Below are 24,603 nucleotides of genomic sequence, written 5' to 3' on the forward strand. Positions count from 1 at the left end.
CCTACTAACAGGTATTTGTATCCCCGAGTTCTTGGCAGTTCTGCAAAATCTACTTGCCAATAGTCTCCTGGTTCTATTCCTATCCGAATTCTGCCTAACTGTGCCTGTCGTCTAGCTACCGGGTTGTTTTTCAGGCAGATTTCACATTTAGACATTACTGACTTGGCCGTTGTTTGCATCTGTACTGAGATTAGGTATTGTCTTAACCACTTTACCAACGCCTCTGCACCCCAGTGACACTCATTATGTTTTACCTGTAAAATTTCTCTCATTACCAAAGGAGGTACCACTATTTGCCCTTGTGCGGTTACATACCACCCTTCTGCGTTCTTCTGTGCCTTCAGCAGTTGTGCTAGTTTGTCATCTTCTATTGTATATTTTGGCTTAGGAGGCAAATTAAATTGAGAGATATTTAGTCTTGATGGCATCAATGCCATTGTCTTCTGCACCTCTCGTGCTACCTGACGGGCTGCCTAATCTGCTCTTCGATTTCCTTCACAAATTTTGGAGTTGCCTGATTGATGTGCCTTGCAGTGCATGATTGCTACTTGTTCAGGTTTTTGTACTGCATCTATCAATTGTAGGACTGCATCTTGATGTTTAATATTTGTCCCTGGGGAGGACAGCAGTCCTCTTTCTTTCCATAAAGCTCCGTGTACATGCACTACTCTGAAGGCATATTTGGAGTCAGACCAGATATTCACTGTCTTCCCTTCACTCAGCTCAAGAGCTCTGGTTAATGCGATTAGTTCTGCCCTTTGTGCAGACGTGTTAGGTGGTAGTGATTTTGCCTCTATTACTACATCAATTGTAGTTACCGCATATCCCGCGTATCTGGCTCCGTTTTCCATGAAGCTGCTTCCATCTGTAAAGAGTTCCCACTCTGGTTGCTCTAGGGGGACATCCTTCAGATCTGTTCTTGCTGAATAGGTGTGCTTGATTACTTCTAGACAGTCATGCTCTAATGGACCTTCCTCAGCTGTGGCACCTAGAAATAGAGATGGATTCAAGAGGTTAGTTGTTTTTAGTGCAACGTCATCCTGCTCAGTCAGGGTTACCTGAAATTTCATCATCCGGCTTGGAGAGAGCCAATGGCCCCCCTTTTGTTCCAGGACTGTAGTTACCATGTGTGGAACATAGACATCTATGTGTCTTCCCATCGTGAGCTTCCAGGCTTCCTGTATCAACAGCAGGGTAGCTGCCACTGCCCGCAGACATGAAGGCCATCCGGCACTTACGTTGTCGAGTTGTTTGGAAAAGTAACCCACCGGCCTTTTCCAGCTTCCCAGTCGTTGGGTCAGGACTCCCAGTGCCAGTCGCTGCCTTTCATGCACGTACAGCTGAAAGTCTTTAGACAGATCAGGTAACCCCAAAGCAGGAGCAGTTGTCAGTGCTTCCTTTAACTTCTGGAAGGCCTCTTTCTGTGGTTTGCCCCAGGTGAACGGCTGCGTCTTCTGAGCTTCATACAAGGGTTTTGCAATCAGTCCATAGTCCATGATCCACAGGCGACACCACCCTGTCATTCCGAGGAAGATCCGCAGCTCATGTAGATTCTGGGGCTCTGGAATAGCACAGATAGCTTGAATACGATTAGTACCCAGTTTTCTCTGCCCTTGTGAGATTTCACATCCCAGGTAAATCACAGTCTGTTGGGCAATTTGTGCTTTTTCTCTGGATACCTTATACCCTCCCATTCCTAATGAATTTAAGATCTCAATGGTTACCTTTATGCAGGTCATTTCTTCCTCTGTTGCAATCAAAATGTCATCTACATACTGGAGTAATAAATATTGGTCTCTTGGTACTTGCCCTTCTCTGGTCCAGATTTCCAGTTCTTTTGCCAGTTGACTTCCAAAGAGAGTGGGGGACCCCTTGTACCGCATCGGTAATCGAGTCCAGGTGAGCTGAGTTTTTCTTCCACTTTCTGGATGTTCCCACTCAAAGGCAAATAGTTTCCTACTTTCTTGGTCAAGGGGTATACAGAAGAAAGCATCTTTTAAGTCAATTACAGTAAACCATTTATATATCTCTTTTACGGATGCTAACAATGTATAGGGATTGGCAACCACTGGATGAATGTCTTTTGTTATTTCATTTTGTCGTGGTTGGGGGGGGAGGTGAATGTTTCCAGGGGGATGTGGGCAGTCCAATCAGTGATCAGCTTTTCTTCTGGCACCTGGGTTGGTCACTCAGAGTTTTGGACACGCCTCTGAGGACACAAAGAGTTAAAAGCAGGAGTCTGAGGGGCTCGGCCTCTTTTTCGGATCCGGGTGTCAGCAGAGAGATGTCTCAGGTCTCCTTCCCCCGCCTGGCCACGAGGCTGGGTGGGGGAGGGGAAACACGTGGTCGGCTCAGGTAAGCCGGAGCCCCCCCGGGGGTGGGGAGAAGAGAAGGGACAGAACTGGAACTGAGCTGCCCCGTCCAGGATGGAGGGGTGGAAAACTGTGGAAGTGCCTTCTGTGTGTGCTCACCCCCCTCCTTCCCCCCAAACTCCGGGAGAAGGTGCTCAGCCATGTGGGGGGTTGCCGAGCCTGGGAGTGCCTCGCCTGCAGCACCCTGCTGAGAAGAAACTGTTAACCCTTGCTTGGCAGAAAGAAACTTTTCTTAGACATTGATTCTCATGACTGGTGGTTTTCGGAGAGAGGGAAGCGGCCTGGGACCGAGATGATAAAGCATGATTGGAAGGAATTCGATGGAAGAATGAGAGGAGTAGCCTTGGAGCTGGACTTTTCTTGCATAATGTCAGCCATGGACTGAACTTGAGTCTCTTTTGAACATAAACTGCATTTTTGGGTGGATGCAGCTGCCCCTTGCTTTTGCTACAGTGACTGGCACTTGAAGTGAGTAGCGAGCAGAGAAGAGAGGGGGAGGGTGAGGTGGCACCCTCTGCCCTCAGGGCAGACCTGCTCCTGGAACCCCGGCCCCTGGGTGAAAAGGGGGAGAGCTTGGCATGCAGCATCCTTAAAAAGCCCTGTATGTAGTTTTGGCCTATGAGACAGCGGTGAGAGCGCTGGACATAGGAAAAAGAGAGTGTCACCTTAGCAGACTTCTCGGGGCGGTGCTATGGGTGACATGGAAACACATAAGGGGTGGACCCGTGTTTTCTGAGGAACAGTCTGTGGTGCGAGAGAGACTCCTCTCTCCCTTGCTGAATTGAAGATTAGTTTGTTTTTGAGTGGTGATTGTTTGATCTAAAACCCAGGGGTTAGTCTGTGAAGAGTGATGGGTGGGGAGGTAGAAACTGGGAGAAGAAAATGTTCTAAGAAGTTTTTATTTCTGTCTCTGTGTGTGTTTAAGAGTATTTCTGTCCCTGTTCTTATGTAATTAATAAAGTTTTGGTGGTTTTTTTTTTTTTGTTTTCAGGATTTAAGCCTGCTCTGCTCTGTTCCTGATCACATCCCACAGGAGTTGTTAGAGAAAAAACATATATTCATGGGTGCACTAACATCTGGCCAGTGTTAACCCATGACACATTTATACCTCTTAAATCCTGTACAAGTCTATACTCACCATTGGGTTTCTTCACTGGGAAAATTGGGGTGTTGTATTCCGATTTACATTCCTCTAGAATTCGATATTTTAAAAATTTATCAATGGTCTTTGCTATTCCCAGTCGTGCTTCTGGTTTTATAGGGTATTGTTTGATTCGTACAGCCTTTGCTCCTTCTTGTAACTCTACATGTACCGGTTGTGCCAATTTAGATTTTCCAGGTACATCTGTTTCCCAGACAGAGGGAATTACTGCATCCTCTACTTCTTTAGGAATATTAGAAATTGGTTTTTCTTTTATCATCAAAATCTTTCCTGTCTTAGACTCCGGAATTTTCATTACGAGTTCACCATTCTCAAAAGTAATTACTGCCTCCAGTGCTGCCAGTAGATCGCGCCCTAAGAGCGGAGTTGGGCAGTCTGGCATGTATAAGAATTCATGGGTCAAGATCTTATCTTCAAAGCTCAATTCTAGGGGTTGCAGGAATGGCCCTATCTCCTCCTTCCCTGTGGCTCCAATGACTGCTGCTGACTTGTTCCCAATTTGCCCCTCAAGATAATTTAGTACAGAATGTGTGGCCCCCGTGTCAATGAGAAAATCTACGTCTCTTCCTTCTAAATGCAAAGTCACCATGGGCTCCCTTGATCCTGGCTCTCTCCCATGTAAAACCATGACCCTGGCTACACCATCCAGCTGATGCTCACTACTTTGATTAAACATACTGTCTAACTGAGGCTGACCATTCTCGCTAAACCGGTTTGGACACTCCCTTTTCCAGTGCTCCTCCATCCGACAATATGCACACTGATTCAGACCTAATCTACCATGACCAGAACCTCTGCCAAAGCCACCTCTATTAACGCCACGACCACCTCTACCACGTCCCCACCCCTGTCTCTGTAAAACTGCCAAAAGGCTTTGCCCCTGTTTCTTGACAATTTCTCTGTCCCTGTTATTATAAACTTTCCAGGCAACCTCTAGGAGTTTATCCAAGTTTCTTAACTCTTCACCTTCCAGTTTCTGTAGCTTTTTCCTAATATCTTCCTGTGCCTGACCCAGAAAAATAAAGGCAAGCTGAGTTCTTCCTTGCTCACTGTCTACTCGAAGATCAGTATATCTTCTAGCTGCTTCCTTAAGTCTTTCTAGAAAGGCAGTGGGAGATTCTTTCTTTTCCTGTCGAATTTCATACAACTTAGACCAGTTCATGCTCTTAGGTATTGCCTGTTGAACACCAACTGAAATCCACTCCTGATATCTCTTTAGCCTTAACATATCCACTCCAGAGGGGTCATTAGCATCCCACTCTGGGTCTGCAGTGGGAAAATTATAATCCAGTGTCCCTGTCACCAAACCATTCCGTATATCTTCTCTAGCTCTTTCTCTCGCTGTTCGAAGAACCATATCTCTGTCTCATCCATCAGAGTGTCTAATATGACATGAATATCTTCCCAATCAGGGTTCTGAGTTTTCATTATCATCTTAACCACACGAGCTACCTTATCTGGGTTTTCTCTATACGTTCCGGCTGATTGTTTCCATATAACTAAATCAGCAGGTGAAAAGGGTACCTTTACAAAGACAGGTCCATTAGTTCTCACCCTTGCCTTAGTGGTGCAATAATTATTCTCTTTTGTTTGCCTGATTTTAATATACCCTTTCCTGCCTGAGGCCACTCCGGGGCCAGTTTTCCTCATGTTCGGTGAGCTACTGGGGCGTCTAGTTCATCCACTTCACTGTCACTACTTTCCATTCTATCTGTCTTCTTCACATTCCCCCTTTGATTCCACCTTACAATCACAGCCTGGACAGGTGAATCTGGCAGGGGGGGATACAGGGGGGCAGACGGGACAGAAGCTGGTGAAGGAGGTGTAGGTGGGAGCGGAGGGTACCCTTGAACTGGTGTTGGAGGGGGGATAAATCTTTCAGCGGGTGTGGGCGGGGGAGCAGGATAGCTTTGAGCAGGTGTATGTGGAGAAGGGGGGGGTTCTCTGAGCAGGCGGAGGAGGGACAGGCACCTGGGCAGGCAGAGGAGGGGCAAGTACCCGAGCAGGCGGAGGAGGGACAGGCACAGGCAGAGGAGGATAATTACCTTCAGCAGACAAAGGTGGGGGTGAAACATATTGTGCTAGCGCGAGCGAGGGGGGTGTAAGAGAATCAGGTGGGGTCAGGGTGAGCGGGATAGAACTTGGTGTTGAGGGGGCTGTGGTGGGGGTAGGGGCTATAGGGGCTATTGATAAATTTACATCTAATTCATCTCTTTTTTCCCCTAAAATTTCACTTAAAACTGCATGTTCCATACAATGCTTATTTTGGACGCAAGCCAGACACTTATTATTCTCAAGCTTCATTGCTTTCATTTTGTCAAGCCACAAAACCGGTTTCTCAAGCAAGCACAGAAATAAGTCGATATATGGTAACTGTTCTACCCTTCCATCTTGTGTACAAAGCGATCTAAGTTGCATAATAACCTTCACATCAAAAGACCCGTTTTTTGGCCACCTCTGATTTTCAGGCAAAGCATATTTTGGCCAGTGAGCATTACAATATTCAATCAATTTATCTTTTCGTAATTCCTGACCGAAGTTCCCCTCTTTCCAATGTGCCAACAAACAACCCAACGGAGAAGAACTTGGTATAGAGGCATTATTGCTGCCCAAAACCTCTTTTAACCCTTTTAGTTTCTCCATATTACAGATACATAAAAACCACAGATGCCGAACCTGCAACGCTTTCGCGATGTCTGACGAACGGCTGCCTAGGCAATACCACCAGGAATTCCTTTTGCCCAACCAAGCGTAGCTTTCGCTGCGTCTTAATGGCAGGCCCCCAGACCAGAGAATAAAGAACCTTACCTCTCACCAGGGGTCGTTGTGAGCGGCGAGGGTCGCGGCTCCAATGGGCTCCCAGAGAAATCACCCGGTGCCGGCTGAAGCGTGATCGGGTCGCGGGGTCCTGTCTGCACCCACAAGGTCCCGTCCTGGGTCGCCAAAAAATGTTAGCGTAGGAAAATATATAACCACACAAAGGCGATCATATGCGGTTCTTTATTTGTGCGCGGGGACACAGGGGCGATGATACGCCCAAATCTGGTGTCCGAGGAATACAGAGTCGATTTGTGATTTTTATAGTTTCAATTATACACATGTTAACTAACCCCCACCCCTAGATACTGATTATCCTATTCCTTAGTTACTATCTTAAATCATACCTACGCTTCTACCCTGATCCACACTTGATTTGGTTAAAACAATGCTTCTCAATTATCCCCTGAGTTGCAGTCACACTTGATTCGGTCATTACAATAGCATGGAGCTGGTTGCAGAAGCTGACGCTCGTTCCGAAGCTGAGTTATGTCAAGTTCTAGTTGTACATTCCCTACCTTCCCCCCCCACACATACCTCACCTTAACCCCGTGGTTAATTTATACAGAAATTATATTTTTTAACCCTCCACCAACAGCTCCTCTCAAGTATGAGGGAAAGATATCCATTTAAGGAAGAAATTGTGAACTCCCCAGGGAATCGGATCAGTGCAGATCAAGATATCCAGTACCTGAGAGAATCAGCAGTGCTGGAAGTCATCTATAGTAATCTAAAGAGTGATAACATACCTAAAGATACAGAGAATGTCCCTTGCACAATGGCCTGTAGAGAAAGGTGGTTCAAAGCACCCCTGCATCATAGTCCAGCAGCTTGGTAGCAACGTATTACCCACAAATGGATACACCAACTGTAGAGATGGCATTCTCCTAGCTCCAAAATGTAGGGTAGCACTGATTACACAAGCCTGAATAGGAAAACCCAATTTTTTTCAGGAATCCTGGAAGAGATTATGGACTGGCCAGAAGGCAGAGATTTTGGAGCATTGTCTGAGAGGGTGACTCATGCCCAAAAGCACCACCATATAACGACTTACCAGAAAACGAAAGAGGCTATGCTCTATTTGATGATGGATCCTGCCATGTGATAGGAAACCATTGGAGGTGGAAAGCTGCTGTGTGGAGTCCCACACAACAAATCATTGAGGCTGCTGAAGGAAAAAAGAGAGTCAAGACAATTTGCAGAAGTGAAAGCGATCCAACTAGCCCTACAGATTGCTGAATGACAAAAGTGGCCTGTACTCTATACTGACTCCTGGATGGTGGCTAATTCCCCATGGGGGTGGCTGCAGCAATGAAAGACCAATTGCCAACACAGGGGTAAATCCATCTGGGCTGCTGCACTGTGGCAGGACATCGCTGCATGGGTAGAAAACATGGCTCAGAAGGTACGTCATGTAGATACTCAGATGCCCAAAAGTAGTGCCACTGAAGAACATCAGAACAATGAACAGCTAGATAAGGCTGCTAAGATTGGCATAGGTCAAGTAGCCTTAGACTAGGAGCAGAAGAGTGAGCTATTTATAGCCTGATGGGCCCATAAAATATCAGGACATCTAAGAAGGGATACAACATACAGATGTGCTTGCAATCGAGGGGTGAGCCTGACCATGGAGGCCATCACACAGGTTATTTATTCACAAATGGGAAACATGCTGCAATCAAGTGAGCCACCTGGACTTCAGCAAAGCCTTTGACACTGTCTCACACGGCATGCTTCTGGAAAAGCTGGCAGCCCATGACTTGGACAGGTGAACTCTCTGCTGGATTAAGAAGTCGCTGGACAGCCAGGCCCAAAGAGTGGAAGTGAATGGTGTTGCATCCAGTTGGCAGCCAGTCACTAATAGCATCCTCCAGGGATCTGTGTTGGGCTCACTCCTGTTTAATATCTTTATTGATGATCTGGATGAGAGGATTGAGTCTACCATTAGCAAATTTGCAGATGACACCAAGTTGGGTGTGAGTGTCGATCTGCTGGAGGGTAGGAGGGCTCTGTAGAGGGACCTGGACAAACTGCATAGATGGGCTGAATCCAACAATGAGGTTTAACAAGACCAAGTGCTGAGTCCTGCAATTTAGCCACAACAACCCCCTCCAGCACTACAGGTTGGGGACAGAGTGGCTCAACAGCAGCCAGGCAGAAAGGGACCTGAGGGTACTGGTTGACAGCAGATTGAACATGAGTCAGCAGTGTGCCCAGATGGCCAAGAAGGCCAATGGCATCCTGGCCTGGATCAGGAATTAGTGTGGCTAGCAGGACTAGGGAAGTAATTTTTCCCCTGTACTCAGCACTGGTTAGGCTGCACCTTGAGTACTGTGTCCAGATCTGGGCCCCTGAATTTAGGAAGGATGTTGAGATGCTCGAATGTGTCAAGAGAAGGGCAACAATGATGCCTTGAGTTTTAGCTTTCATGTTTTCAGATTCTGTGCTGCTTAGATGTAGTTCTGAGCCTCATATTAAATGCTAGTAAGCTCTCTTCACAGAGCAGGTAGACAAAACAAATCCTTTCCTGCTGAGGACCAAGGACAACTTTCAGGCCCAAAAGCATAAACAACGGTGGACTGAAGGGAGGAACAAGAAGGATGAGACCTCACAACCTGAAGCTGTAACTGGACAATTAAACCCCAATATGCAAATGGACCAAAACTTATAAAAATGTAAGATCTCATGACTGGTCAGTCCTTTTGTGACCTATCACATTTTGTGACCCTGGGTGCAGCCTTGGTCAGGCTCCTGTCATGCCCAAGGTGGATCCTGGAGGCCTTTCAGTAAGTACCTACTTTATTCTCTAGCTCTGTCCAGCCTCTGTTTCAGGTCGGCCTTCCAAGGCATCAACAAGGCTGGTGAAGGGTCTGGAACACAAGCCCTATGAGGAGTGGCTGAGGGAGCTGGAGTTTAGCCCAGAGAAAAGGAGGCTCAGGGGAGGCTTTATCCCTCTCTACAACTACCTGCAAGGAGATTGTAGCCAGGTTGAGGTCGGTCTCTTCCCCCAGGGGACCAGTGACAGGACAAGAGGACTAAATCTTGAGCTGCACCAGAGGAGGTTTAGGCTGGACATTAGAAGATGTTCTTCACAGAGGGATTGGGCATTGGAATGGGCTACCCGGGGAGGTGGCAGTCACTGTCCCTGGAAATGTTTAAGACTGGATGTGGCACTTAGTCCCATGGTCTCGTTGACAAGGTGATGTTAGGTCATAGGTTGGACTCGATCTCAAAGGTCTTTTCCAACCTAGTTGATTCGTGATTCTGTAAATTCTCCTTGGAATAGAGGGTGGTGGCTGGGTTTCTGATACAGTGAGGCCTGGCAAATTGACTACATTGGACCACTGCCATGAACACTCCAAGGCAAGAGCTACATACTGTGGTAGAGGCAATGATTGCCTGGCTGGAAACATACCCTGTAAACCATGCCACTGCTCAAAACACTATCTTAGGCCTTGAGAGACACATTTTGTGGTGACATGGTACCCCAGAGACAACCAAATCAGACAATGGGACTCATTTTCTAAATAACCTTATAAAGTCTTGGGCAAAGAAACATAGTATTGAGTGGATATATCCCATCCCTTATCACCCACAAGCCTCTGGAAAGATTGAGAGGTATAATGAACTGCTGAAGACTATGTTGAGACTACTGAGCAATGGGGCATGGAAGCACTGGGATGCAAATTTAGCAGAAGCCACTGGGCTGGTCAACAGTAGATCTGCTAACTGCCCTGGTCCTGCCCACACAAAACCCCTACACACTGTGGGAGAAGATAAGGTCCCCATACTATGCATATGGAAGTGGCTGGGGAAATTGGTGTGGATTTCTACTCCCATGAGAAATGGCAAACCCATTTCTGGGATTGTCTTTGCCCAAAGACCAGGGTATACTTGGTGGGTAATGCAGAAGGATCAGGAGACTTGGTGTGTACCTTGAGTTGATTTAAACTTGGGGAAAAATAATGACCAATGAGGCTGCATCCTCAGCAGTTCATCCTGGCTGGATGCTGCCATCAGAATATCATCCATATAATGATAGCAGTATGCTTCAGGAAACTGCTTGCGGCCTCTGGACAAGGCCTGAGCCACATACCTTTGACAAATAGTTGGGCTGTTCTTCCAGCCCTGAGGCAAAACCTTCCATTGATACCTCTGCACAGGTTCAGCATTGTTAATTGTAGGTAGAGTGAAAGCAAATTTTGGCCTGTCATTCGAATGCAAAGGAATCGTAAAAAAACAATCCTTCAAATCAATGATCAAAATTGACCACAGCATGGTGGGTGCAAGCTGCAGTGTCCCCATGCTTTCCATCACTGCACTGATTTTTCAGAGATCCTGTAAACAGCCTCCATTTCCCAGATTTTTTCTTAATTACAAAAATGGGAGTGTTCCATGGACTAGTAGAAGATTCAGTGTGTCCCTGTTGCAATTGTTCCTGGACCAATTCACGAAGGGCGACCAACTTTTCTTTTGTCAGGGGCCACTAGTTATTCCAGTTGGGTTTGTTTAGTAGCCACCGTAAAGGCAGCGTAGGATACTGTGCACCCTTCAGCATGTTGGCCCACGTCAAAAATGCATCCCAATCTGTACCCCCCATGCTGCCAGAACATCACATCCCCAGAGGTTAAGTGGAGCTGCAGTGACATAAGGCCAAACTGTAGCTGTCTGTCCCTCTGTGTTTTTGATCAGTACAGACCGTTGACTCACAAAAGTATGTGTTGCACCTCCCTGTCACCATGAGATTTTACCAGCTGTTGAGCGTTCATATTAAAGTAGAAGGTTTGCACCTTCTCATGCTCCTTTCATGTAAACACCAGCTATGTTCTATAAACATAACCATTTTTTTCACATTCCATACTGGGACAAACAAGACTGTGTGACAGTCTCCTTGACCAATGTGGTGGAGAGGTGAGAATGCTGCTCTCCAATCCATGGTCATCTTGCTAGAAGTATAAAATAGGAAGTAATAAACAAAGCAGGGAGATTCTCCCTGCTGCTGTCTGATCTCCCCAAACTCCGGACTCTGTGTGTCTTTTCTGGCGAGGCTCACAGAGACAGAGGATAACTTCTTGAATCAAGTAATAGACAGCCCTACCAGAGGGGATGCGATACTGGATCTGATGGTCACCAGTGTAAGCAAACTAAATGGGAATGTCACGACTGGAAGCAGCCTGGGCTGCAGTGATCATGGACTGGTGGAGTTCGCAGTCCTGAGGGACAAGGGTCACATAAGGAGGAAATTTAGGCCCCGGAACTTTAGGAAAGCAAACTTCCAACTCTTCAAGGAGAAAGTCAATAGGATCCCCTGGGAAATTGCCCTCAGAGACAAGGGAGTGGAACAGAGCTAGCAGATTTTTAAGGACATCTTCCATGGAGTAAAAGACCTAGTGAACCTCAGGGACAAGAAATCAGCCAAGGAAAGCAAGATGCCAGCATGGCTGAGTAGGGACCTGGTGGTCAAACTAAAGAGCAAGAAGTAAATGCACAGGCAGTGGAAGAAGAGACAGGTACAATCAGAAGAGTCCAGGGATGCAGTCCAGTTGTAAAGGGATGTAGTAAGGAAGGCCAAGGCAAATCTAGAGCTGAACTTGGAAAGGGACACAAAGAATAACAAGGAAGGGCTTCTACAGGTACATCAGCCAGAAAAGTAAAGCCTAAGATTTACTCTACCCCCAATAAACAAGGCCAGAAAACTGATTACTACTGACAAGGAGAAGGCTGATATAATCAAAAACTTTTGCCTCAGTCTTCAGTGGCAACCTCTCTTCCCACACCTCTTGCATGGGTGGACAGAAGAATGGGAACTGGGGTAGCAATGTCCCTGCAACTGTAAGTGAAGATCAGGTTCATGACCACCTGAGAAACCTTAATATACATAAGTCTATGGGATCCAATGAGATGTATCCCAGAGTTCTGAGGGAACTGGCTGATGTAGTTGCCAAGCCACTCTCCATGAAGCCATGGCTTCCCCTCTGTTCCTGAGAAGATCATGGAACAGATCCTCCTAGAAGCTCTGCTAAGGCATATGGAGGACAGGGAGGTGATTCGGGACAGCCAGCACTGTTCCAGCACAGCCGGTCTGTAGCTGGACAAGATAAATCGAGCCATAACATAAAACTAATTCGGCTAGTCTGGCTCATTCTAGAAAAGAAGTAGAACGAGTCCCTGGGTCTCAGGGTTGATGTTCCCCGAGATTCCCCTCGGGGCGGCCGTTCCCCGAGGTGGTGAAATCTTCCCCCAGGGTTGCTGTTCCCTGGGTATTTTCCTGGGGTTGCTGTTCCCCAGGATAATAAGGTTTTCTGTCTTCTCTTTGCCCTAAGCGTTTCACACCGAAGGCAGAGACGACACTGTGAGTCCAGCAGCTCAAGTTATCAAGGTTGTTTATTTCATATTATCTAACAGTTCTTGTTCGGCTTTGCAAGGCGTCCCCAGCAAAGCAAGACACGCCGTTGGACTGGCGCTGGGCTGCCGCTGGACTGGGGCGGATCAGAGAGCCCCGTACCTTATGTACCGTATCCCCGACCCAACCACAGTCCAAGACATATTTATTGTTTACAGAACATTACCAATACTAACTTGCTACGCTAACATGTCAGTTCTATTCTAAACCAATCTCTAAAGTCCAAATCAGCAAAAGATGGGGGATGAGAACAAGAACAAGGAAACTAGGGGCCACTCCCCAATTCCTCCATCTTGTCCTCTCAGCCCCGTATACTATGAATCCTAATCTCTCTATTTATACTCTATGACAAACTACTATCTACTTCTAAATTCTTAGGATCTGAGATTCTTCCTTCATGTGAGCATTCACTTCCATGGATAGAAGCCAGAATCAGAGTCCTTCTGGGCTCTGTGGGAGGCTGGCTGACCCCCTTGTACAGATCCCAGACCCCCCTGTACAGCCCCCTGACTCTCCAGGGCTGTCAGAGGGATCCCCTGGACTCCAACACCTGGGTGCGCAATGATAGGATAGATTTGAACTCAAACAGGGACCTTGGCCAATCATGTTCAATCCGGAATGCAGACATATCACTGGCTAAGGAGTTGTGCGGTGTCAAGACCCCAGCCAACCATCTGTCCAAGCCCAGAAAATTTAAACCCCCTGTATAAGAGGCTTTTGAACAATAAAACACGCTGTTTGTTGATGACCCTTGGTGAATCCTGTAGTTTGTCTCCAACCAACATCCCCACGTAGCACAGCACAGCTTCACCAAAGTAAAAACCTGCCTCACCAACCCATGGCCTTCTACAATGGAGTGACTACATCAGTGGACAAGGGAAGGGCTACGGATGTCATTTATCTGGACTTCTGTAAAGCCTTGAAATGGTCCCCCACCACATCCTTCTCACTAAATTGGAGAGAGACATGGATTTGATGGATGGACTGTTTGGTGGATGAGGAATTTGTTAGGCAGTCACATCCAGTGGGTAGTGATCAATGGCTCAGAGTCCCAATGGACATAATTGACCAGTGGTGTCCCTCAAGGGTGCATATTGGGACCAGTGTTATTCAACTTCTTCAGCAACGACAGACAACGGGATTGAGTGCATCCTCAGCAAGTCTGCAGATGACACCAAGCTGAGTGGTGCAATTGACACACCTGAAGGACAGGATGCCATCCAGAGGGACCTGGACAAGCTCGAGAAGTGGGCCCATGGGAACCTCATCAGGTTCAACAAGGCCAAGTGCAAGGTACTGCACCTGGGTTGGGGCAACCCCCAGTATCAGTACAGGCAGAGTGATTGAATGGATTGAGAGCAGCATCGAGGAGAATGACTTGGAGGTGCTGGTGGATGAGAGGCTGGACATGAGCTGGCAATATACAGTGGTGGCCCAGAAAGACAATCGTATCCTGGGCTGCATTCAAAGCAGCATGACCAGCCAGTCAAAGGAGGGGATTTTGCCCCTCTGCTCTTGAGACCCCTCTTGAAGCACTGCATCCAGCTCCGGGGCCCCCAACACAGGAAGGACATGGACCTGTTGGAGCAAGTCCAGATGAGCCCACCAAGTTGATTAGGGGGATAGAGCACCTCTCCTATGTGGAGAGGCTGAGAGAGTTTGGGTTGTTTAGCTTGGGAAGAAAAAGCTTCATAGTGACCTTATTGCAGTCTTCAAGTACCTAAAGGGGCTACAAGAAACCGGGAAAGGACTTTTTACAAGGGCACAGAGTGATAGGATGAGAAATGGCCTCAAACTGAAAGAGGCTAGGTTTACATTGGAGATTAGGAAGAAATTCTTTACTGTGAGGGTGTTGAGGCCCTGGCACAGGTTGCCCAGAGAAGCTGTGGCTGCCCCATCCCTGGAAGTGTTTAATACCAGGATGGATTGGGCTTTGAGAAACCTGGTCTAGTGAAAGGTGTCCTTGTCCATGTGAGGGAGGTTGGAACTAGATGATCCTTAAGGTCCCTTCCAACCCAAACCTTTCTATGATTCTATGCACTTTGTAGCAATGTATTTGCACAACTTAGGCCATTCTGTGTACCAGCCAAAATCATTGTAGATAACAAGACACCTGCAGTCTTGTTTTCCAGAGCTCTCAGGAATTCATCAAGGTTACAGGGAAAACAACAGGATGAAAATAAGAACGAAGAGCCTGAGAAACTATCTACAAAGAATGTAAATCCTAGATACAGGAGATGCAGCGTGAGAATAGACACTTGACCAATTAGGTGACCTGAAGGAGATGAACCTGCCTCTCGAACCAGCGACTTGGCCAACCAGGAGTGTGTGCCCCACGTGGGCTGTAGATTTTAGAAACTGTAACTGGGATTGTATTGTAAACAATAAACGGCTTCTGTTGAAATCATATTGGTTCTATTCTTCAGTTGTCCAAATCCCCCTACAGCACTTACAGTGTCTGGTTAAAAAAAAAAAGTAACACATGACAATATAATTCTTACTGTGTTCTTAGTTTTTACTCTCTTCACTCATTTGTACCACTGTTTTTTGAAAAAGCATTCTTACAACTACATCTATAATACCAGCTTTGAAGCAGTATTGAATGAACGTAAAGGAATGCAAGCAATGCACAAAGTAAAGCTATATTACTTTTTCTACACAGAGAGATTGTTGTTGTGTAGATGAACGATCGGGTAGATTTTTTTGGTAATTAATGCAGCCTTAAACAATAGAATAGACATTGCAAGCACTACCAGTCCCCATAGCAATTATTTTATCTCATTTTATTTCAAATGCAGCATTTTATGTGATGCCTACAGATTTTTCCTTTTTATATATCTGTAGCTTTATAGATTTTAATATATAGCTGTATAATTTCTAACTCTTTGTCACTTTAGCATAGTAGCTGCACTTTCCCACATATTATGCTAGCTTCTTGGAATTCTGTTTAGTCTTGCTTTTTAGGCTAGCAAAGACACTTTGTTTTGCCCTAGAACTTGGAAGACAACAAGAAAGCCCCTGGAATAACTCCAATGGGGCAGAACCTGGGGGGAAATTACCTAACCAACTGCTCTTCTAATTGGATAATATTCGCTAGATATAATACTTACCTGATCTTATAAAATTGTTCTAATCTAATTCCAGGTGCGTTTTTCTCCTATTGTGTACTGGAAAGCTTTCAAGTAAAGGCTTGCTTTAATATTATCATTTTAACACTGTTCAGAAAAGTTTTGTGTTCCTACCAGGCAACATATGCCAAAAGAAGAAATGTTAAAAAGCAAAAATTAAATTAAAAGTAATTATTAATTCAGTTTTGAAAATCTACATAAACCTAAGGAATTTGAATATGTAAAAATATAATTTAATGAGGAATTTCATTGTCATTTTTACTTGAGTTGTAGGTTTTCAGTATTCTAGGCATTTAAATACTCTAATGTAGGTTTGTGAAATATATCAGAATTGTATTTGAATCAGAGACGACCCCTAACTGTGATTATAGTCTAAATAGCTAGAGACGTTAAATAATTTCCTTAAAATGTGACCAATAATGCAACTACTAAAGAACAAATGTTTCAAAGTTTTTAAAGGTTTTTTTTTCTTCCCCAAAGGTAAATAAAATGTAAACAGTGGGTAAAATTTAATTTCAAATAATTAAATTTACCTTAAATGCACAGGTCATTTAAGAACTTTAAGGCTATTTTAATAAAAGCCTGTTGCAAATACCTTTACCATCTCTACTAAACAAATTTGCTGGCATTTCACACATCATCTTTGTGTTAAAATAATAGTGCAACCACTATATGAAACTTAAAGCTATGAATAGTTGAAACCACATTGACAGATTAAATCATCTATAGACAAGAGAACAAATTATTTCTCAGTCCTACTTAACAGTTGTTATATATTATCATGATGCAGAATCTGGGCTTTTTTTCCCTGCTAGTGATTCTAGAGTTTTCACCTCAAGGCTAAATTTACTGACCACCAGCATTAGAACATACTTCCTTCCCTTTCTCAGATTTTATGTAGAAATTCTCCTCTGGTGTAATGTTCACAGATGCCTTGAGTCTCTCTCATAGTTCTCATTCTCCTTCTATCTGCCTAGACCATTTATCTTTTATTTTGTAATTCAGTTGTAAGCCATATGCAAAAAAGATTGATGTTTTTTTACACTTGCCTAATTTGTTAGAGCTTTAATTCTGATATGGAGCTTCTGGGCACTACTGCAATTTAAGTATTAACTAAAAAAAATATTATACTCTATTGCAAAAAGGTTTGGGCTATTTTCTGCATGACATGGCAGCCAATCTTTTTCTTTTAGTTCTTGGGGGCTTTATTTTTCTAATTCTTTTAAATTATCTTCAATAATAATTTTGAGAATTTGACAATGTACTAGATTAAAAATTACACCCCTCAATTAAAAATCTCTTTTGTAAAACTTGAGTTATCATCATAGCATACCAATACAAATAATATCAACGTTTTAGGAGACTCCCTTCTGAAGGGAACAGAAGGTACCATACGCAGATCAGACCCACTCCTTAAGGAAGTCTGCTGTCTACCTGGGACATTAAAGATGTGAAGAGAAAGCTACCGACCCGGTACAGCCCTCAGACTATTATACAGTATTGAGTTTTCAGGTAGGCATCAATGAGATTGCAACAAGAAGTCTGAGGGCATTGGGATGCCTGGTTAAGGGATCAGGGGCGCAAGTAGTGTTCTCTATCCTTCCAGTCACAAGGAATGATGAAAGAAGAATCAGGAAGAGCCAGCAACTCAATACCTGGCACTGAGTATGGTGTCACTGGCAGAACTTTGGGGTTCTTGATCATGGGTCAGTCTATACAACACCAGGCCTGCTGGGTTCACCTGTCTCAAAGGGAGAAAAGGATCTTTGCACAGGAGTTAGCAGGGCTCATTGAAAGAGCTTTAAACTATATTTGAAGAAGGAAAGGGATAAAACCAAGCTTGATACTGATGCCTTAAGTTTTAGCTTTCATGTTTTTCAGATTCTGTGCTGACTAGGGGTATAGTTCTGAGCCTCATATTAAGTGTTAGTAAGCTCTCTTCACAGAGTAGGTAGACAAAATCCTTTTCCAGATGGAGACCAAGGACAACTGTTACAAGTTTTCAGGCCCAAAAGCATAAACAACAGTGGACTGAAGAGAGAAACAAGAAGGATGAGACTTCATAATCTGAAGCTCAAATTGGACAATTAAACCCAGTATGCAAATGGACCAAAACTTATAAAAGTGTGAGACCTCGTGACCAGTGGTCCATTTTGTGACCATTTTAGGGTCCACCCTGGATGTAGCCCTGGCCAGGCTCTTGTACTGCTCAAGATGTATCCTTTAAGGCCTTCTAATAAATACCTACTTTATTCTCTTGGCTCTGTTTAGTCTCTGTTCTAGGTCAGCCTTCCCAAGGCATCACTACAGATAAGCTGGGGTAAGGGGTGGGGGGGAGGCATGTGACTGAGGGGTGTGCTAGCAAGGTCCTTTGTTCTGCCATCTCATTGGAGGTAGGAAATGGAGAGCCATGTGGCAACAAATACACACGGGTTATTGATTTATCAGAAACTATGGAAGTGCCTGAAAAGAATCACATGGGAATGAGGGCTTCTCCCCTTAAAAAGATGGCCAGATCAATAGCCCAGCTGAAGTGCATCTACACCGATGCATGTAGCATGGGCAACAAACAGGAGGAGCAACAAACATTGCACAGCTGGAAAACACTATGATATAGTTGCCATCATGGAGACATGGTGGGATGACTTACACAACTGGAATGCTACAATGGATGGTTATACACTCTTCAGAAGGGACAGGCAAGGCAAGAGAGGCAGCAGGGTAGCCCCTGTATGTTAGGGAGTGTTTTGACTGTCTAGAGCTTGCCAAAGATGATGAAAGGGATGTGTGTTTATAGGTAAGGATCACGGGTGAGGCCAGCAAGGCAGATATCCTGGTGGGAGTTTGTTACAGACCACTCAACCAGCATGAGGAGGCAGATGAAATATTCTATAAGCAGCTGGGAGAAGTCTCACGATTGCTGGCCCTTATTCTTGTGGGAGATTTCAATTTACCAGATGTCTGCTGGAAATACAACACATCAAAGAGAAAACAGTCCAGGAGATTCCTGGAGCATGGAGAACATAAGTTCTTGACACAATGAGAGCCAACTAGGGAACTGCCACCTTGAACTTCCAAAGGACAGACTTTGGCCTGTTTAAGGGCCTGGTTGACAGAGTCTCTTGGGAGGAAGCCCTGAAGGGCAAAGGGGTCCAAGAAACGGTTACTGACCTGCTATGCTACTTATACTCACAAGTCTATGGGGCCAGATGCAATCCACCCAAGAGTACTGAGGGAGCTGGCAGAAGGGCTCACCAAGTCACCTGCAATAATTTACCAGAAATCCTGGTTAACCGGGGAGGTCTCAGGTGACTGGAGGTGAGCAAATACGATGCCCATCTACAAGACTGGCCAAAAGGAGGATTTGGGGGACAACAAGCCTGTCAGCCTGACCTCAGTGCCAGGGAAGGTCATGGAGCAGATCATCTTGAGTGCCATCATTCAACACGTACAGGACAATCAGGGGATCAGTCCCAGCCAGCATGGGTTTAGGAGGGGCAGGTGGTGCTTGACCAACCTGATCTCCTTCTATGACCAGGTGACCCACCTAGTGGATGAGGAAAAGGCTGGGCATGTGGTCTATCAGCTTCAGTAAAGCCTTTGACACTGTCTCCCACAGCATCCTTCTGCACAAGCTGAAGTGTATGGTTTGGATAGGAATACTCTTTGCTAGGTAAAAATCTGGCTGGATGGCCAGGCCCAGAGAGCGGTGATGAACAGTGTTACATCCAGCTGGGACCAGTCACTAGTGGAGCTCCCCAGGGCTCAGTATTGGGGACATTTCTGTTTAATATCTTTATCAATGATCTTGATGAGGGGATTGAGTGCTCCCTCAGTAAGTTTGCAGACAACACCAAGTTGAGCTGGAAAAAGAGGTTGTAGTCAGGTAGGGGGCTTATCTATTCTCTTAAGCAACAAGTGAAAGGATAAGAGGAAACAGCCTCAAGTTGTGCCAGGGGAGGTTTACACTGGATATTAGGAAAAAGGGTTATTAAACATTGGAACAGGCTGCCTGGGAAAGTGGTGGAGTCACTACCGCTGGAGGGATTCAAAGATGGGTAGATGTGACAATTAGGGACACAGTTTAGTGGTGAGCATGGCAGTGTTAGGTTTACAGTTGAACTTGATGATCTTAAAGGGCCTTTTCCAACTTAAATGAATCCATGATTCTAAGAAAGTTGTTCAGCATGGTTAAGACCAACACTGAGTGTTCGTATTTCTTCAGAATTTCAAAACTGAACTTCAAAGTGTAACTGAGGAAAGCAGAGTTCAGTCCCACACATACTCATGACTAAATTAGCACAGTATCAAAGAACATCTGTATAATACCAGTTTTCTCTAATATACACTTATCTAGTGTAAACAGGACAGTTGGACTTCAATCAAGTTAAAATTAAATTACATTGCTTGCCTTCATTCAGGTTTTCCCAGATGCAGTGCTGCAGTAACTTCATCTATATAAAAGTGTGACAACAGTGTTATAAATTTTATTATCTTAAATTAATATCATCTTATGGAGGACCAAAGGATTAAATTGCAATGAAAATATTACACTGTATATGACCACTTTGTTAAATTTCCTTTGACCTTGAGGTATCTCTTGTAATCTGCACAAAAGATGCTACAAGGGATGTTCCAGGGCTCAAAATCACATACTATAGCATATTTTCTAGATTTTCTATGGGGAATAAAACAGAGAGTATAATGAAACTGATAAAGAAACCCGATATCTTAGGCCCGATCGAGCAGAAATTGTGGGACAGACAGACACACATAAAGGCTCCCTGGGGAATAAGTGACCAAGAAATATGTTGCGAAACCTTGTGATAAGATAATGATACTAGGTGATGTGATGTCAAAGAATGGGCAACCAATGAGAAATTGTTACAAAAAATAGAACCCTATGTGTCATACAAGAAAAACCCTATATAAACACCCTGTATGCTCAATAAATTTGGCTTATGATCTGAACTCAAATGTCCTCGTCTCTTAATCGCTGATAAATTTCTTCTAATAGGTGTCCTGTTTTATCACAGCTATCAAATTCTTCTATACTGGGCAACTTCTGAAATTAACATCTCACTTCCTTATTTTATCACTATCGCCAAATCTCTCAATTCTAACGCTTCATTATTTCTGCTATAAACCTTAGATAAAATAAGAGCATCAAGAAAACTGGATGAAAAATATAAATTAATTCTCACTACTGCCATACTGATAAATCTTATTTTCTATTATTGTTTTCCCTACATGTAAAAATCTAAGTATCATCTGGTTTTTGTGAAAATACTAACTCAGATAACTAATCACTCACAGGCCAGCTTTTTAAATTTCTATCATAGTATAAACTCAACTCGTATGACCTTGGATAATTTAGGATATAGTTATTTGTTTGCAAGGGTATTCTTTTTCTCTAAAACTTCAAGAAATAAGTGTGGCAAAGAAATTTTTAAACAACCCTTATGTCCAATTAAATCTGCATTACTCCTGAACTTGGAAACATCCTGAAATATTGTTGGAGGTTAGGATTTTTCCCTTTTTTTTTTTTCTCTCAGGGATTTTTCTCCCATTTGTTGCCTAGGAAATGGTAGCGATGGGTGCTTAAATGGACAGGAGATGTGCTGGGGTGAGGAGGGGGGGCAGGGGTGCAGTTGGCTTCCCTCTTGGCTAGGGAATTTTCTCTTGGGAGGGGCAGGGATGCCACAAGATTTTAGCTGGGGGTTGAGGTGCTGGGCTCGGCTCCTTGCTCCCTCTCGCTCTCGGATCAGAGGGGAGATGGCCAGGCTGCAGTTGCTGTGGGAAGAATTTGCTGCCACCGCGGAGTTCCATCTTTTACTGTTTCTCCTACTGTAACTGAAGCTTTGCTCATAAGAGCGGCCGTTTAACTGGGACCTTGTCAAAACCCAATCTCACTGGAAATGACCCTCGCCATCTACTTGGATGTTTCAGGGAAAAACCTGGGGGCTCTCTCCCATCCACAGGACTGTCTCAGTGCCTCCCGGCTGTTTGTGGGAGCCTGGCTGCTGCTGCCCAGCCCCGCTGATTTTCTGCAACTGCTTTGGGTTTCTTACTACATTTTAACCCAACACCCTATGTCCACTCAACCCCTGTGGCTCTTGCTGCAGCTGTGGAGTTTCTTCTACATTTTGTTTGCTACCTCAGGTGTGCCCACATCTGCTGTTCCAGCCTGCTGCTCCGAAGTTCCTGCTACAGTCCATTTCACAACGTGGAGGGGCACTGAGACCAGCTCTCCCTCTCCGCTCCCTGTGAGTTTGCAAAGGAAGCCCCTTTGCTCGCTCTCTCCTGCTGACTGTGTCACCATTACTCTTGTGAAGAGGAGGCTGAGCTCATGCCACAGTGCCCTCTGCAGCCGCGGGGGAATCATCACACCTGCCCTGCCCAGCCAGGAGCCAACACCACCCCTGCCAGCTGTGACCATAACTACACCAAAGGGAAAAGTGCTTGACAGCCAAGAGAAGGCTATTCTGGGTCTGGGTTTTTTTCTGTTTATTGTTACTGCTGTTGTTTGTTTGCCTTGTTACACATACATACATACATATATATATATATACATATACTAGTAAAGAACAGTTGTTTTCCCATATCTTTGCCTGAAAGCCCTGTAATTTCAAAATTATAATAATTCAGAGGGAAGGGGGTAACATTTTTCATTCCAGGGGAGGTTCCCACCTTTCTTGGTAGACACCTGTCCTTTAAACCTGGACAAATATGCTTATCGAAAGCAAGACCTACAAAAAGACCCTCAAAAGGCAGCCTCTGCTATCTTATTTGCTTATTGTTTAAAAACAGGGCGAGTTTCACCCCAGTGGAGCTAAGGTTATCGAAGCCTCACTATGCTCCATTTACCCTCTTACACAGCATAAAAGAAACAAAGCAACAGCAATAATCTCAATGCTGCCAATTTTTAATCTCATGACCAGATATAAAAGTCCATAATTTATAATGGAAAACTATTAAAGCATGCTGAAACAAGGGGGCTAAAAGTCAAAGGGTGATCAATTATGGGTAATAGTCTGAACAATGTATCCCACTCAACATGTGCTGGGCTTGCAAGAGGAGGCAAGGCCATTGCTTGCAACAGCAAGATGAAAACAATGCAAGGCTAGCAGATAAAGAAACTGTCTACCTGAGGCGGTGATAAGGACTGTTATGACCAAGGCTAGCCTTGTGCCTTGAACTGTGACCAAGAAGCCAATGAGCATGCGCAAGAGGATGGGGTAAAAAGTTCAAATGAGAGGAAGACTTGTATTACTTCATCATGAAGACCGACGACCACCAGAGGGCATTGCGCAGGTGCAAAAGACTGATAAACTCATTTAATACAAAGTGAGAATGAGTGGGGTTAGATGATAAATATGTATAGACACCTGTTCACCCTGGTCCAGAAAATGACTGTGCTAGTGTCTCACACAGTGTCCGCAGTGTTGGAAGTAAAAGGCAGGCACTGGCTTTCCCCCCAGAGGTTCCTGAAATACCAGACCATCATGGTACAACAAGATGATGTAGAAATAGTGGTAACAGTGTCAACCCAGCTTCTTTTCTCAGCGGAAATCAAGGAGACCCAGTGTACCATGATTGCCTTGAGACTATGGAAGCAACCTACTCCATCCATCCAGACCTGAAGGATGCCCCTTTTGATGATGCAGAAACCTGGTTCACTGATGGAAGTAGCTACATCATCAGGGTAAGCTGGGTAACCCATCAACATGCTGGGTAAGCTATTACCACCTCCAGGAGGGTAATTGAACCTGGACCCTTGTCAGCAGGTACTTCTGCACAAAAGGCTCAGATAATTGCCCTAACTCACGCTTTAGAAAGAGCAGAAGGAAAGAAAATAAACATCTACACAGACCCAAGATATGCTTTTGAGGTTGTACATGTACATGGAGCCATCTTGAAGGAAAGGGGGGCTGCTGAACTCCCAGGGGAAGAACATCAAACATGCACAAGAGATAATGCGACTATTAGAAGCAGTCCAGCTGCCTGAGAAGGTAGCAATTATGCACATTAAGGCACACCAGAAGGTGAGCTCAGAATTGGAGGAAGGAAATGAGCTGGCAGACAGAGGCAAAAGAAGCAGCAAAAGGAGAGATCACAGTAATGGGAGCTTTGATTCCAGATGGTCAGCTCTCCCTTGAAGGTAAGCCAGAATATAATAAACAAGATAGAAAACTAATTGAGAACCAAGGGGGAACATATAACCAAGTAGGATGGGCCATCACAGCAGAAGGGAAACTGATTATCCCCTCCCATCTACTATGGTCACTAGTAAGAGGAACATCAGAAAACACATTGGGGAATTGATGCCCTGCATAACTATTTAATTGAAAATATTACCGCCAGGAACCTATATGCTACCATCACCCAAGTGATTTGGCAGTGTGACCTTTGCCTCCAGACTAAACCCAAAAATATCCCCAAACCAAAGCTTGGTCAAATTGGGAGGGTCCATGGGCAATTTTCCAGCAGTGGAAAATTGACTTCTCAGAACTCCCAAGAAAAAGGGGGTATCAATATTTATTGGTGTTAATGGATACATTTTCAGGATGGCAAGAAGCTTTTCCCACCAGAGCTGCCAAAACCTGGGAGGTGACCAGAGTATTATTACAGGAAGTTATACGTGCTTTGGAGTTCCAGCCGCAGTATCCTCAGAGAGAGGGCCACATTTTATTTCAAAGATAGTGCAGCAAATTAGTTGTC

This window comes from Prinia subflava, assembly GCF_021018805.1.
Source record: "Prinia subflava isolate CZ2003 ecotype Zambia chromosome W unlocalized genomic scaffold, Cam_Psub_1.2 scaffold_39_NEW, whole genome shotgun sequence".
In the NCBI taxonomy this organism is placed as follows: domain Eukaryota; kingdom Metazoa; phylum Chordata; class Aves; order Passeriformes; family Cisticolidae; genus Prinia; species Prinia subflava.